Source organism: Saimiri boliviensis, chromosome 13 (assembly GCF_048565385.1).
Source record: "Saimiri boliviensis isolate mSaiBol1 chromosome 13, mSaiBol1.pri, whole genome shotgun sequence".
Lineage (NCBI taxonomy): Eukaryota > Metazoa > Chordata > Mammalia > Primates > Cebidae > Saimiri > Saimiri boliviensis.
In genome coordinates, this window is record NC_133461.1 from 106,402,271 (window position 1) to 106,416,355 (window position 14,085).

At 51.9% G+C, this 14,085-nt stretch overlaps 1 protein-coding gene across 2 annotated transcripts in view; it reads left to right on the forward strand.

The window, feature by feature from the left end:
- Positions 1 to 14,085, forward strand: part of GATA4 (GATA binding protein 4) — an 86,198-nt gene that overhangs the window by 11,785 nt on the left and 60,328 nt on the right. Inside the window, exon 1 of one of the 2 annotated variants that reach the window (XM_010332069.3) lies at positions 13,651 to 14,024. The exons of the other annotated variant lie outside the window; for it this stretch is intronic. The gene's annotated coding sequence lies outside the window, so the exon portion shown is untranslated. Of the gene's footprint in view, positions 1 to 13,650; positions 14,025 to 14,085 lie in introns of those variants that run through there. 2 annotated transcript variants of the gene reach the window in all.

The following is a 14,085-nucleotide window of genomic DNA, read 5'->3' on the forward strand; positions in this document are numbered from 1 at the left end:
ATTGATGGCCCCGATTAAGAACCTAATCTCCGGGCCGGGCGCGGTGGCTCACGCCTGTAATCCCCGCACTTTGGGAGGCCGAGGCGGGTGGATCACGAGGTCGAGAGATCGAGACCATCCTGGGCAACATGGTGAAACCTCGTCTCTACTGAAAATACAAAAAATTAGCTGGGCGTGGTGGCGCGTGCCTGTGATCCCAGCTACTCAGGAGGCTGAGGCAGGAGAATTGCCTGAACCCAGGAGGCGGAGGTTGCGGTGAGCCGAGATCGCGCCATTGCAGTCCAGCCTGGGTAACGAGAGCGAAACTCCGTCTCAAAAAAAAAAAAAAGAAAGAAAAAAGAAAGAAAAAAAGAACCTAATCTTCAAATCCCCTGAAGCACAAACTGGTGGAGAGATGGATGAGGGGCCAGTGGGGGCAATAGCAGGTATAATATTTGGAATGTTTGCAGAAAATGAATAAAATCAATAGATGACTTATTCAGGAGGTGAGGGCCAATGAATTCCCATGTGTTATTCGGAAAGGTCGGTTTACCTCGTATTTTTATCGCTTCCAGTCTTCCAGTGGTGGACCTAGACCCAAAGTTCAATGTCGATAATAAAGCAGCAACAAATCCAATAAGTGACTTTGCTCTTAGCTGCCCAGACAAGAAGCAGTGAGATGCCTTCTGGAGCCTCACATGGGTCAATTCACTCCCTCCCCAGGGAGGGGGCCTGTTTCTTCAGACCAGTAACCACTCGTTTCTGGCATCCATAAAACCGAAGCATGTTCCAGTGTAAAAAGAAATGGGAAGACATTTACTCAAAATCCTTTACTTGGGATAGTGGGAAACTGAGGCTCAGCAAATTCAAGTGACTTACACTAGAATGACCATATAATTTATGTGAAATGGCAGATAAATGTGTATATTACTGATGATTACCCAAACTGCAGCATGCACATGGCCTGTTTCAGGCATCCAGGACATTGGATCACCCCAATAAACAATGAGAATCAGAACAAGGACCCACCCATTATTCCCCCACACACTTGGCTACTTTCTTTTCTTTATTTTGAAGGCTGAGTCCACAAGGTCATTGGGAAGAGATTCAGTTAGAGAAGTAATATGCGCCTTGTGCCCATTTTGGCTCGTTTCATCTCCAGTTTAAGTAGGGCATGGGATGACTGTGGCTTTGAATGTCAATGACCTCCCTTTACCTCATCGTCAAGCCCCCACTCACCCCCACCCCTGGCTGAGCCAGGATCACTGTTTGCAGCACCTGCAAAGGGCGTGGGCAGCAGCTCTAACCAGGTTGCCAGACTTGTAGGCTCTGTCCCAGCGCCCAGGGCTGTCTTATCTCTGATCCTCTCACCCTAGTGATTACATCAGGGTGAAGGAAGTTTGGCCTTGGGATTCAATGTATACAGGGGAGATATCAGTTCCTATAGCAGCATGTTGAAATGAAAGAACAGAGTATGACCAGGGTCCCAGGGAACCTTGTCCTGGCTGTGCCGCTACATAGGCCTGGGGCTCTGTAGTCCTTTCTGGGTACTAATTGCCTCTTCTGCAAAATGGGTGGCTTGGACCAGAATCCCTTGGGTCCCTTGCAACTCCAGGGCTCCACATCAGCGTCACAGAGAGGCTGTCTCAGGACTAATGAATGGGCCAAAGGTACGTGGGGCCATAATCACCCACCAATGGAGGACGAAGGTACTGATGAGGCGTCAAGTGGCATCTTCTGCACGTGAGCCTCTGTGTTTGCACACAGTGGAAGAGACCATGGCGCCTGCGTCTCAGCCACAGCCCTGACGCCAATCTTCAGTCATCAAGGATGGGGATTCACAGTGCATTAGGACAAAATGGACAAAATTCAATTCAGCAAACTCTAAAAAAATGTCTACTATATATTAGAAGCTGGAAATTACAAAGATGTCAAACTTAAGATTTCTGCCTTCAAAAAACTAAAAGTTGGGGGAGAGAGGTATACAGAGAAGCAGATGTGTAGAGAGATTAAACTAAAATGCAATATGGCAAAGGCTATAGAACCAGAAGGGGAAAGAGACTGATTCTAGAATAAGGATGGAAGTTAAATATATATGTATATATATTTAAAAGCTGACCAGGCGTGGTGGCTCTGGCTCAGGCCTGTAATCCCAGCAATTCCAGAGGCCAAGGTGGGAGGGCGGTGGGAGGGTCACTCCAGCCAGGAGTTCCAGACCAGCCTGGTCAATATAGCAAGACTCTGTCTTTACAAAAATAGACAAACAAAATAGCCAGGTGTGATGGTGCACACCTGTACTCCCCCTTACTCCAGAGGCCGAGGTGGGAGGATCGCTTGAGTCCAGGAATTTGAGGCTCTGGTGAACTATGATCGCACTACTGCACTCCAACCTGTGTAAAAGAGAAACACCCTGTCTCTCTTTAAAAAAAAAAAAAAAAAAAAAAAAAGGTTATGTAAGAAGATACCCTTCACAGTACCAATGTCTTGCCCAGAGGAGCAGTTTTTGAGTTTTTTTTTGTTTTTGTTTTTGTTTTTTGTTTTTTGTTTTTTTTTTGAGACGGAGTTTCACTCTTGTTACCCAGGCTGGAGTCAATGGCGCGATCTCGGCTCACCGCAACCTCTGCCTCCTGAGTTCAAGCAATTCTCTTGCCTCAGCCTCCTGAGTAGCTGGGATTATAGGCACGTGCCACCATGCCCAGCTAATTTTTTGTATTTTTAGTAGAGACGGGGTTTCACCATGTTGACCAGGATGGTCTCGATCTCTCGACCTCGTGATCCACCCACCTCGGCCTCCCAAAGTGCTAGGATTACAGGCTTGAGCCACCGCGCCTGGCAGTTTTTGAGTTTTAAACTCAACCTACCTATTTAAATTTAAGTCTTGGCTCCACCGCCTATTGAGCTGGGCAAGTTGCTTAATAGTTTGTGCCTTACTTTCTTCATCTGTAAAATGGAGGAAACAGAGTGATTGTGTGGATGAGTGTGTGGATAGTCAATCGATGCAGCATACTTGGCACTGTGCCTTGGCCTATAGCAATGCCCTGTGTTACGCAATAAATGTTTGCCTAGTCAGTGGATCCCAGTTTTCATCTGCAATCCAATCCTTTTCCTTTGCATATTCAAATGGGCCTCACATTTTGAGTTCCTCACTGAACATATTCATTATCAATGGCTAAGATTGAGTTCAGACTTGGGGACCCGGTGTTCCCACCTTTTATTGGAGATAGGGCCTCACTCTTGCCCAGGCTGGAGTGCAGTGGTGCCATCATGGCTCACTGCAGCCTTGACCTCTCAGGCTCAGGTGATCCTCCCACTTCAGTGGCCCTGCTAGCTGGGACCACAGGCATGGGCCATCACATCGGCTATGTTTTTGTATTTTTATTAGAGATGGAGTTTCTCCATGTTGTCTGGATTTGGGGAGCTTAAAGTCACAAAATGTTGGGATAGGAAGGAACCTAGGAGACAGATGAGTACCGTCTCTTCATTTTACAGACAGGAAACTAAGGCTTAGAAAGTTAAGTGACTCACCTGTGGGCAGGGTGCTCCTCTGGTGGCAGTGGTGGGATTAGAACCCAGGAATCCTGACTCCCAGACCAAGGATCTCCCTCCAGCCTCAACTGGACCCAGATCCTCAAGGCCTAAGCTTTGCTCTACAATGACACTCAGGTCACAGCAACCTGGGGTCCCTCCCTCCTTTTCCTGTGGCGCCCCAGAGAAGAGACTACCTGTTTCCCAGTTCTTAGGGCATCTCTAAGGAAGAATTTAGGACCTTTCCCTGGCCAGGGCTAGCTCTCAACTCAAGAAAGGAAGAAGAAAAGAAAAACAAAACAAATAAAAACCACTCTGGATCATAAAATGCTCCATATTGTTTCCAGCGTTGACTTTCTCCTTTAATTCTCATTCACGGAGAGTGCTTTGCAGGTGATCTTCTCTGTTTGTGTCACCAACAGAGAAGGTGGCTCCGGGGGCTTTTCGTAGAAAGGGCAGGTGACAGGTGAGGCAGGCAGGAGCTGGCTTCTTTCTCAAAGTCGGGGGAAGAATGATGATGAGACAACAACCCGAGGGAGGAAGGTGGAACCGGGGGAAACTGAGCCCATAGTGGAGAGTGAGCCCATCACACCTTTTCAAGCACAGCCACGACAGTGCGTTCACTGTGATAAAAGGGCACTTGCACCATGAGAAAATTAGAAATATACAAAAACAGCACGCAAGACCTAGCCGTCCTTACACCCAGGTGTACTTCCGTTGATTTCTCTACCTATCTTACCCATCACTATAGAATGCGAATGAACCCTAATAGAATGTGACGGGGTCCTGAATTCTCCTCCCGTGCACAGCGTGAATAATTCCCGTGAAACTATGTTCACGCGGATCCGGATTGAATCCGATCCTTTGGCGCGCCGCACCTGCGCTGGGGCGGGAACCGCCTCCTGGGGGCGCGTGGCCTCTGCGCCTCCCTCCGCTGCGGGTGGGAGCTGGGGGCGTGGGGTGCGGGGCCGCCCCGCCAGGAGTCCCGGAGGCCGGGAGGGGGAGCCGGCGCCGGGACCCACACGAGGGCGCGGACGGGCGGGGGGCGGGAAGCGAGGCGGCCGAGGGGAGGAAGCGGAGCCGGCAAAGCGGGCGCCAGGCCCGGCAGAGGCGGGGGCGACCGGCCGGGGTCTGACCCCGAGCGCCGCCGAGTCTGCACCGCCCGCCGCCGCGCGCTCGCCTCCCGCCGCCTGCGGTTCCGCTGCGGCCGTCAGCGCGCACCTCATCAATAAGGCCTGCCAGGCGCGGGCCCCGCCGCCATCCATCACCCCGGCTGCACCCCGGCCGCGCACCGGGCCCGCGTTCACCCGGGAGCCGGGGCTAACACACTCGCGCGGATCGCAGGCAGCGTTTCTCCCCCCGGCAACAAACATGTGGCTTTATTCCGCTCTTAATCCCAGTAACTGTCAACGATGTGGCCATCATTTGTTCCTAAAGAGCTGTAAGGAAGCTCAGAAATGACTCGGCACGGGAGCGCGGTGGCGCACGTTTGTAATCCCAGCAGGATCGCTGGAGCCCAGCAGTTCGAGACCAGCCAGGGCAGCATGGCGAAACCCCATCTCTACAAAAACAGAAAATTAGCCTGGCGTGGTGGCGCACGCACCTGTGGTCCTGCTGGGGAGGCTGAGGTGGGAGAATCTTCTGCGCCTGAACTGGTCGAGGCTGCAGTGAGCTGAGATCGCAGCACTGAACTCCGGGAAAGAAAGCGAGAGAGGGAAGAAAAGAAAGAAGGAAGGAAAGAGAGGAGAAAGAAGAGAAAGAGAAACCCTTCCCCCACTGCCAGCCCTTGTGCCCTCCACAGCGTCGTCGCACCGCAGGACCAGGATCGATGTGCATCGAATGTGTGAAAAGGGCGAAGTCACGGGTTCTGCCTGTGGTGTCCGTGCATCAACGACACAGAGTCCGCAGGCATTCTGCCCCCCAACACAGGCCCCTCAGCTTCGTGTGTGTGTGTGTGTGTGTGTGTGTGTGGAGGTCCAGAAAGGGTACTAAGTAAAAGAGCGGGAGAAACACGGCCACATTAAAAGTGATGCGGTCCTCTCCCGCAAGGAGGTGCTGTGCTTCCTCTTCCTGCTCGCTGCTGCTCCTGTATGCAGGACGCTTTTGCTCTCTGGTTTGCAGGTAGAAGCTTGTGTTCATCCTTGTATCTACGAGTTTGCTTGGTGCCTGGCACACAGTACACATTCAGTACATGCTTGCTTTGTGAATTGTAGCCCTTGCGAGAGAATTCAGATAATCCTGGATCAGAGGGCATGGAGGCTGAAAGAACTCACGGATCAGGTGTTCAGTCTCTTTTCATAAGAGAGAGACTGAGGCTCCCAGCATTGCCCCATTGCACCATTGCCTGGTTCGCTGAGGCCTTCCTCAGTAAGGTCGGAGCTGGCGCGACCCTCAGGGACCCCTTTCCTTTCTCCCCCAGAACACCGCCCTGCCACCAGCTCTCCTAGCCAGGGACTGCATCGTCACTTCTTTCCTTTGTCACCTTTTGGTTCCTCTGCAAGCTCTCCCAGGGTGGGGGACAGAGAAGATCCAGGAAGCCAAACAGTCTGCTGTGTTCCTAAGAGGAAACAATGTCTTGTGGGGGGGTTGTTTTTATTCATGGCTGTTTTCTTAGTGTTGGTGGTGTTGGATTTTAAATTCAAATTCAAAGGATGAAATTAAAATCAATGACCAATGGGTGTCTGCTAATCTCACATCCATTTTTCTTCCATTATCACAGAGGTGTGACTGGAGTTAGAAACAATTATATTATTGGCCGGGCGCGGTGGCTCAAGCCTGTAATCTCAGCACTTTGGGAGGCCAAGGCGGGTGGATCACGAGGTCGAGAGATCGAGACCATCCTGGTCAACATGGTGAAACCCCGTCTCTACTAAAAATACAAAAAATTAGCTGGGCATGGTGGCGTGTGCCTGTAATCCCAGCTACTCAGGAGGCTGAGGCAGGAGAATTGCTTGAACCCAGGAGGCGGAGGTTGCGGTGAGCTGAGATCGCGCCATTGCACTCCAGCCTGGGTAACAAGAGCGAAACTCCGTCTCAAAAAAAAAAAAAAACCAAAAAAAAAAAAAAAAAAAAAAAAAAAAAAAAAAAAGAAACAATTATATTATTAAGAACTCTGGGAATAAGTAGAAACAATCTCTCTCTCTCTCTCTCACACACACACACACACACACACACACACCTCTCCTCTCACACACACCTCTCTCTCCTCTCTCTCTCACACACACACATGCACACACACACACAGCCCCCCCCCCCACTGTTATTGAAGAGCAAAGGTAGCAAAGACATCCTGTGGCCCGGGCAGTCAGTGGCTTTGGGCACTCATGTGATATCCACTAGACTACGATTGCTATAAGTACAAGCCTGGAGTGTGGTTTCCTCTGGTGCAGAGCGCTTTCATCTTGCTGCCTTGCACGCCGATGGTAGCCCATCCACGTGAACATTATGACCTGCACCTGAGCATAATGGAAATTGACTTAAGAATCAGAGCCAGAGCAATGGGTTCTGCAGAACAGTATCATCTTGCACAGAAGGCCAGGTCTCACTGAATCTTTTCCCTTAGTCCATTCAGAAATACAGTCCTACTCTCAAGGGGCCGAAGCGTTTCTCCTTCAAGGCCAGCTCTTGGCTTTCACTTGCCTCATGGGGCCAGCTGGACCAAACCCAGTCTCCAAGGACTGACTGGCTCTCCCTGCTTCCCATCACCGTCTCTGCGGCAGCCACCAGGTGGTTCAAAGTGACTTAGTGATCCCTAAGCTTCTGCTGTTTGACTTCAAGACTCTCAGGATTTGAGAGCAGGATAACCCTCATTCTGACATCACGCTTCCTGCAGCCTGCGGAGAACCTGAGTACACGTGTGCTTGTGCATTGGCGTCCAGTGCTCAAGATAGGCACTGGAGCTGTCCCCAGGGTGGAGCACTGTGGCCATTCCTGTGGACCGAGGATGAGCAATAGGGAGGGCCAACCTTGAAACATGATCCTTTAAAAAGAAATGCAAGGCTTTCTTTTGTATACAAATCACGCTTCTAAAGTATTTTAGGTGGGAGTCAAACGTGTACCAGGGATTCTGAGTGGCACTAAAGACAGGATGGGGCTGGAGAGAGTAGGAGCTGAAGAGTCTTATCCTGCCCCACCTGTGCTCTTGTTCCCTCTGCCTTTTAAAAAGCCAGATTTCTTGAAATGCAACTTACATATAGTACATTCACTCCTTTTAGTGTATAGTTTTCTGAGTCTTGACAAACACACAAGTCGTGACCTCACAAGATATGAGAATAGTGCCAGCGCCCCTCCGCATTCCTTCCTCCCCCTCTGTCAGTCCGCTCCTCCCCCTCCCCAGCCCCCGGCCTGTTTTCAGCCCCTGCTGTCCTGTCTCCTTCAGAATGTCATAGAACATGGATTTTGTAAACAATCTTTTGAGTGTTTTTTCACTTAGCTGAATGTGTTCGAGATTCATGAGTGTTATTGGGTGTGTTTGATGTTCATTCCTTTTCATTACTGAGTAGTATTCCATTGCATGGATGTACCTCAGTTTACCTATTCCCTGCTTAAGGATCATTTGGGTGGTTTCCCTTTTGGGGCAATTATGAATAAAGCTGTAGGTTTTGAAGATACCAACAATTATTCTTTTATAATTTAAAACACAACTTATATTTAGTTCTTCCTGTCCTGAAGCTCCTTGCAAATAGCATGTCTGCTGGGCCACGTTCAAAGACCAGGGTCCCTGACGTCATGGTCCCTGACAAAAAGCGGTGTTTCGAGGGGGCATGTGCATCGGCAAGAGGTGTGTGGAAAGAGAGATACGAATCCAGAGCTCTGGAAGTGCAGTGAAGACAAAGTGCTCCCAGGGTGATTGGGAAACAGAGGTGGCAAGTAAGTCTTTTATTTACCTGTTCTGAGCTCAGCAGCCCCTAAGCCCACCCACTTGCTCAGGGAGAGTGTGGGCCTCTGGAACTGGCAACTGCGGAGACTTCCCCGGGGAGGGGTGGAGCCTGCCCCTCACTGCGGGGGGCCTCCCAGGGAGACCGTGTGAAATAGGAGAGGGAGGAGGAGACGAGGTCGGGGTAGTTTAGCACCGACCCTGCCAGTGCGGGGAGGGGGATGCTGGACCACTCACCTAGCTGCGGAGGGCTCCGTTTCACTGAATCCCCCTGCGCCTTGGATTTTCTCTCTTCACTTCCTTGCCCTTTGGCAATTTGCTGTTCATTAGCACCTCTGCCAAAGACCCGGGGGCAGCACCAGAATTCCCACCTTAACCGGAGAACCCCTGTCCTTCTGCAAACACTCGCACAGGACGAATGTGGGAGACGAGTGGAAACCAGCCACAAAGAAATGGAGTGGGAGGGTCGTCTTTAAAATTAACTCCGTTCTGCCGGGCGCAGTGGCTCACGCCTGCAATCCCAGGATTTTGGGAGGCCGAGGAGGGTGGATTGCTAGGTCAGGAGTTCGAGACTAGCCTGGCCAATATGGTGAAACCCAGTGTCTACTAAAAAAAAAATAAAATAAAATAAATTAGCTGGGCATGGTAGTATGCGCCGGTATTTCCAGCGGTTGGGGAGGCTGAGGCAGGAGAATTCCTTGAACCCGGGAGGCAGAGGTTAAGCCGGGATCGCGATACTGCACTCCAGCCTGGGCGACAAAGCAAGACTCCGTCTCAAAAAAAAAAAAAAAAAAAAAAAAAAAAAAAAAAAAAAAAAAAAAATCACTCCGTTCAGAATACAGAATACTTTTGATAGAAGAAGGGCCATCTAGTTATCCCAAGCCCCTTGCCTCCCTATCCTGTGGCTGTTGTTAGAAGAAACCGATGATTTCTAACAACAGGGGCCTCCTAGGTCAGGAGGCAGCGTTTGGAGGGGAGCAGCGCTCTCTGTGGCCACCTGCTGCGCTTGGGGTGGGAGGGATGGTCGTGGAGGCCACTTTCCTGTCCACCGACAGGGAAGCCTGGCCTGTCTGAAGGGGTCCTCGCCTGAGCCGAGGACGGCGGGACCTCCGGCCGTCCCCTTCCGAGGACCCCGGGTCCCCGCGCCTGCGGGCGAGAGGCGGTTTGCCCACTTGGGCTTCGCGCTTCCTTGACACTTTCCTGTCTTTAGCTCGCCGCGCCAGGTCGCGGCGCCTGCCTGGGCGTCTTCTACAACTCCGGGTCACCTCGGGGCGAGGGCAAGGGTGCCGGGAGGGTGGGACTTTCCAACCACCACGGTGCGGGAGTGGGGGGCGGGGGCGGGGGCGGGGGGCGGCTCTGTGGAAACGGGCGGAGCTGGCTCAGGGAACGCCAGATCTCTAGGGCACCCACCAGTCCCCTGATGTGGAGGTCTTGGGCCTGGCTGCGCTCCGGCCGCGGGTGTCCCCACCATCAGCACTGACCTCCAGGGGAGCTGGGCGAGGGGAGCCCCGGACTCTGGGTTGACCTCGTCCCTGTCGGGTTTTCTATCCTCCCACCCAGGCCCGGCCCTTTCTGGCCTCCTTCCCCTCCGAGGAGGTCCCGGGCTCTGTTTCCTAGCCAAGTCTCCCAGCTTGCCTTCTTTCCCAGGATCTGTGGTCTCTCTCCTTTCTCTGTCTCTGCACTCTCTGCCCATCCATTCCCTGCTTTGGTTTTTCTATAACACTTCATCATTCGACAGTTATTTATTGTCCGTTTTTCTCTGATAGCATGTAAGCGCCTTAAGATAGAATTCTTCTATATTTTGTTCCTTGCCTGCAAGCGTTCCTGGCACAGAGTAGGTGCTCAGTGAATGTGAAATAAATGAATGAGTGGGTGAACGAATGCATGCATGAGTGAATGAACCTCCATCTCTCCCTCTCCGTTGCTGGCCACTCTTTTCTCTCTGCCCTGGTCTCTGCCTGCCTTCCCCTGTCTCCCCCCGGCTTTTTCTCTCCCCCTTCTTGCTTCTCCTCCTCCACTCCTCACCCTGCATTTTTTCCTCTATCCTGCTGACTTGGTCCCTCCATCTGTCCAGGATTTGCGGGTTGGGTTCTCTGTCCCTCTGAAAGGGTGCACCTGGCTCCTGGTCAGGCTTCACCCCCAGAGCCCTGCGGCCTCCCTCACCAATTGAACAGCCTAAGCATCTAGCCAGTTTCCCAGCTCAACCTCCCACATCCTTACTGTGCACAGGAAAGTCCCTTCTTCCTGCAGCCCCCAGGACCCGGGGACCCCAGGGTGTCCTTAGGAGCAGCCTAGATTTGGGCTGTTGGTTTGTAGGCGGTAGCAGCTCCACTGGCGGGTGAAGCCACCGGGGATTTGTGCCATCTGGGGTGGGCACACCCTCCACTCCTGGCCAGTGTTCTACTGTGAGAAAAGGCGATCCTGCACCCTGTGTACGCGGCCCCTTGAAGAGAATGTTTCATTCTTTATCTCCCAACAACTCTGATGGATGCTATGAGCAGCCTTTTAAAATTTCCCAACATTTATTGTGCACCTACTGTAATCCTTGCTCTGGGCAGACCAGGATTTTGGTCACTGCCTTCACAGAGCATACCTTTTGGGATGTGTAGCGAGGAGGTGAGTGTGTGTGTGTGTGTGTGTGTGTGTGTGTGGACAGCCAACCCCAGATAAATTACCTCATAATTTCAGGGGGCACAGACGAATGAATAAAGTGCAAGATCATTTTCCTAGTCCAAGGATGTGAACCATGCTCTTGCTCTGGGCTCAGCGCAAACAGCACTGCGAGTTCGGAAGTTTCCAAAAGGGGAGTAGTGAGGCCCCACCTGGGAAAGAATTGGGGCCTATGTCACCAAGAGGGATCCCAGGGGAGGCAGTTTCTGAAGGAAGGGGCCCCTTACAGACTCAAAGAGCCTGCAGTCTGGGAACAAGGCCCCCTACGGCCTGGGTGGTGAGTGGCCTGAGCAGGTGGTGTCCACTGAGCAGTGCTGTTGTCCCCAGGTCCTCCTTGGATGATGAGGGAGAGAGGGAGCCAGGTTGGCAGCAGAAAAAGTAGCATACTTGGAGGTGCCGGCGTGGGCACTGTCTCCAGTGCTGGTGCCCCTCAACCCGCTGGAGCCCCTGCCTAGACTTGCAGGCACCGGGAGCAGGCTTCAGTCCTGGCCTCAGCGACCCTGGACCTGAAGAGGCCCTCCCTATTCAGAAAGGCTCTGGCATCTGTCCTGAACTCAGCAAAAATATTAAGAGATTCCTTTTCACTTGTTTTCCCCTTCCGGTGGGCTCTTAGATTATGAGATATAAAGTTTTTTAAACATTGATTTTATTTTTTATATGTCGAATATGCTCATTAAAGGAAACTTAGAAAAATTCTTAAAAGACAGTTTTTTTTTGTTTTTGTTTTGTTTTTGTTTTTTGTTGTTGTTGTTGTTTTTTGGTTTTTGGGTTTTTTTTTTGGAGACAGAGTTTCTCTCTTGTTACCCAGGCTGGAGTGCAATGGTGCGATCTCGGCTCACCGCAACCTCCGCCTCCTGGGTTCAGGCAGTTCTCCTGCCTCAGCCTCCTGAGTAGCTGCGATTACAGGCACGTGCCACCATGCCCAGCTAATTTTTTGTATTTTTAGTAGAGACGGGGTTTCACCATGTTGACTAGGATGGTCTCGATCTCTTGACCTCATGATCCACCTGCCTCGGCCTCCCAAAGTACTGGGATTACAGGAAAAGACAGTTTTTAAAAAGTTTTTCATGGTAGAAAGCCAATATTAAATAGAATGGAAAAAAAGAACTAAGATTTAGGATTGCCGGTTCTAGACCTGCAGTTTCGCCCTGGCTTTGCCACCTCGGACAAATGCCTTAACCTCTCTGAGCCTCCATGTGCTGGTTTGTAAGGTGAGGGCGATAACACCTTCTCTCCCTCCCTCTTGCTAATGATTTTGTTGTTCCCTAGAGAAAAATGAGATTTGAAAGTGTTCTGTAATCTGGAAATGACTATAAAATATGAGGGGGTGTGCCGCAAACTCTGGGCCACAGGGCTGGAAGCGCCAGGAAGCACTTGCAAGGTCTGCACTGGAGAGCATGGATTCGCTTTGCAACGCAGAGTAGTAATTTCGAAAGCAAGACCTTTAACAAGCGCAGCTCCTTCCTCTCCCGTCATCTGTAACCGGCTGCAGAGCAGGGTTCCCGGGGAAACAGGGCGGGGGGCTCTACGTCCACCCGTATCCCCAAGAATTCTGAATGTCCGAGGCACGGCCCTTTGGACGTGAAGGAAGGTAGGTCTACGTGGCCTTGCAGCTGAATTCGTTCACCATTTTTCCTTCAGCAGGGACGCGTCCTGCTCTGCACCCTAGTTCTCAGCGCCCCGCGCCCGCGGCGGCTCGTTCAGGGCACCGCGGACCGCGAAGATGGGGACCTAGAGCCGCCCAGGGAAGGAGACTCGCAGACGGGCGCCCAGACCCGGCGCGGGAAGCCAGGGCCGCGTAGGGGCCGACCCGGCGTTCGTTCTGTGCGGGTCACCTTGAAGGTCCGTCTGGAACCCTCGCAGACAGGTCCGCGGAGATGCGTCCATAACTTGGAGGAATTCGTTCCATAGGACGAGGGTTGACTTCTGTAGTCCCCGCTCTAGGGGTTTCTGGTTTCGATTATAAGACTCTGGGGACCTTGGTGGCGCCAATTTTTTCAGATGTTGCTTTTGTTCCGGTGCAGCGGCCAAGATCATGGTCTCAGACGTTGCACTTGGTTTAAAGCAAACTCGGACAAGTCCCACCAAAAAGTCGCAGGAACTCGACGCTAGGAAACCATCAGTGGTTTCATTGCAAGTTCCAGCATCCATCGTTTATTTTTATTTTGGGGGGGGTAGGGGGAACCAGAGTTTAGATTCCTCTGTACATGATGCACAGCCTATACTATTTGCTGCTTCTAGGGTTTCGACCAGCTCAAGTCCCATAATCCTTAACGGGATAGAGTAATGTAATTTACTCTTGTCTTGGAGATTTTTTTTTTAAATAGTACAGTACACCTAAGTAATTATTTGTCTAAAATCTGATCACCTGACGCTGGGTCATTAGATCCAGGCTTTTAGTGGGGGGGGGCGGGGAAGGTGGTCAAAGACGTTCACAGTTAAATTCTCTTCCTAGACTATGGGCAAGGAAAGCCAAGAGAGGACGTGAATAGGGATTGGGCCACTCTACCCAGGCCAGCCCAGGCATATCTTCCTTAAAAATAGCCCAGAGGCCGGACCTCAGAGCCTCCACCCGCCGCCCCCCTTCCCAGCGGCCTCGGGTTTGAGAGAGAGGCCTGGGAACCGAGAGAGGCAGCCGATAAAGCTCCTCCCGCCGGCAGGCCAGCGAGGCCTTGAAATGCTCCCCGCTCCTGGCAACGCGCAGCCAACCTGCCGGCTCCCGCTTGGCCTAAGGGAGGGAGGAGGCCAGCAAAGGAGGAAAAGAGGGTAAAGGAACCACCCTCAAAAGAGCAGGCCGCTTGCCAACCCCTGGTCTGTCCTTGAGCGGAGGCCTTGGGGAGAAAGTTGGGGCGCTGAACCTAGAGGAAGAAGCCTCAGGAAACAAAATTTTCTGTCCCAGGCGCCTTCCGGAGACAGCGAATATTCCTGGGTCGGGGAAGCCCAGGTTGCAGCCCACTAGGAGTGCCCGCGGAAGGTGTGGGTAAAGGGCCGTGGTGGTGGGAGGTGGTAGGGGTGGTGGCCCGGGGCTGGCAGAA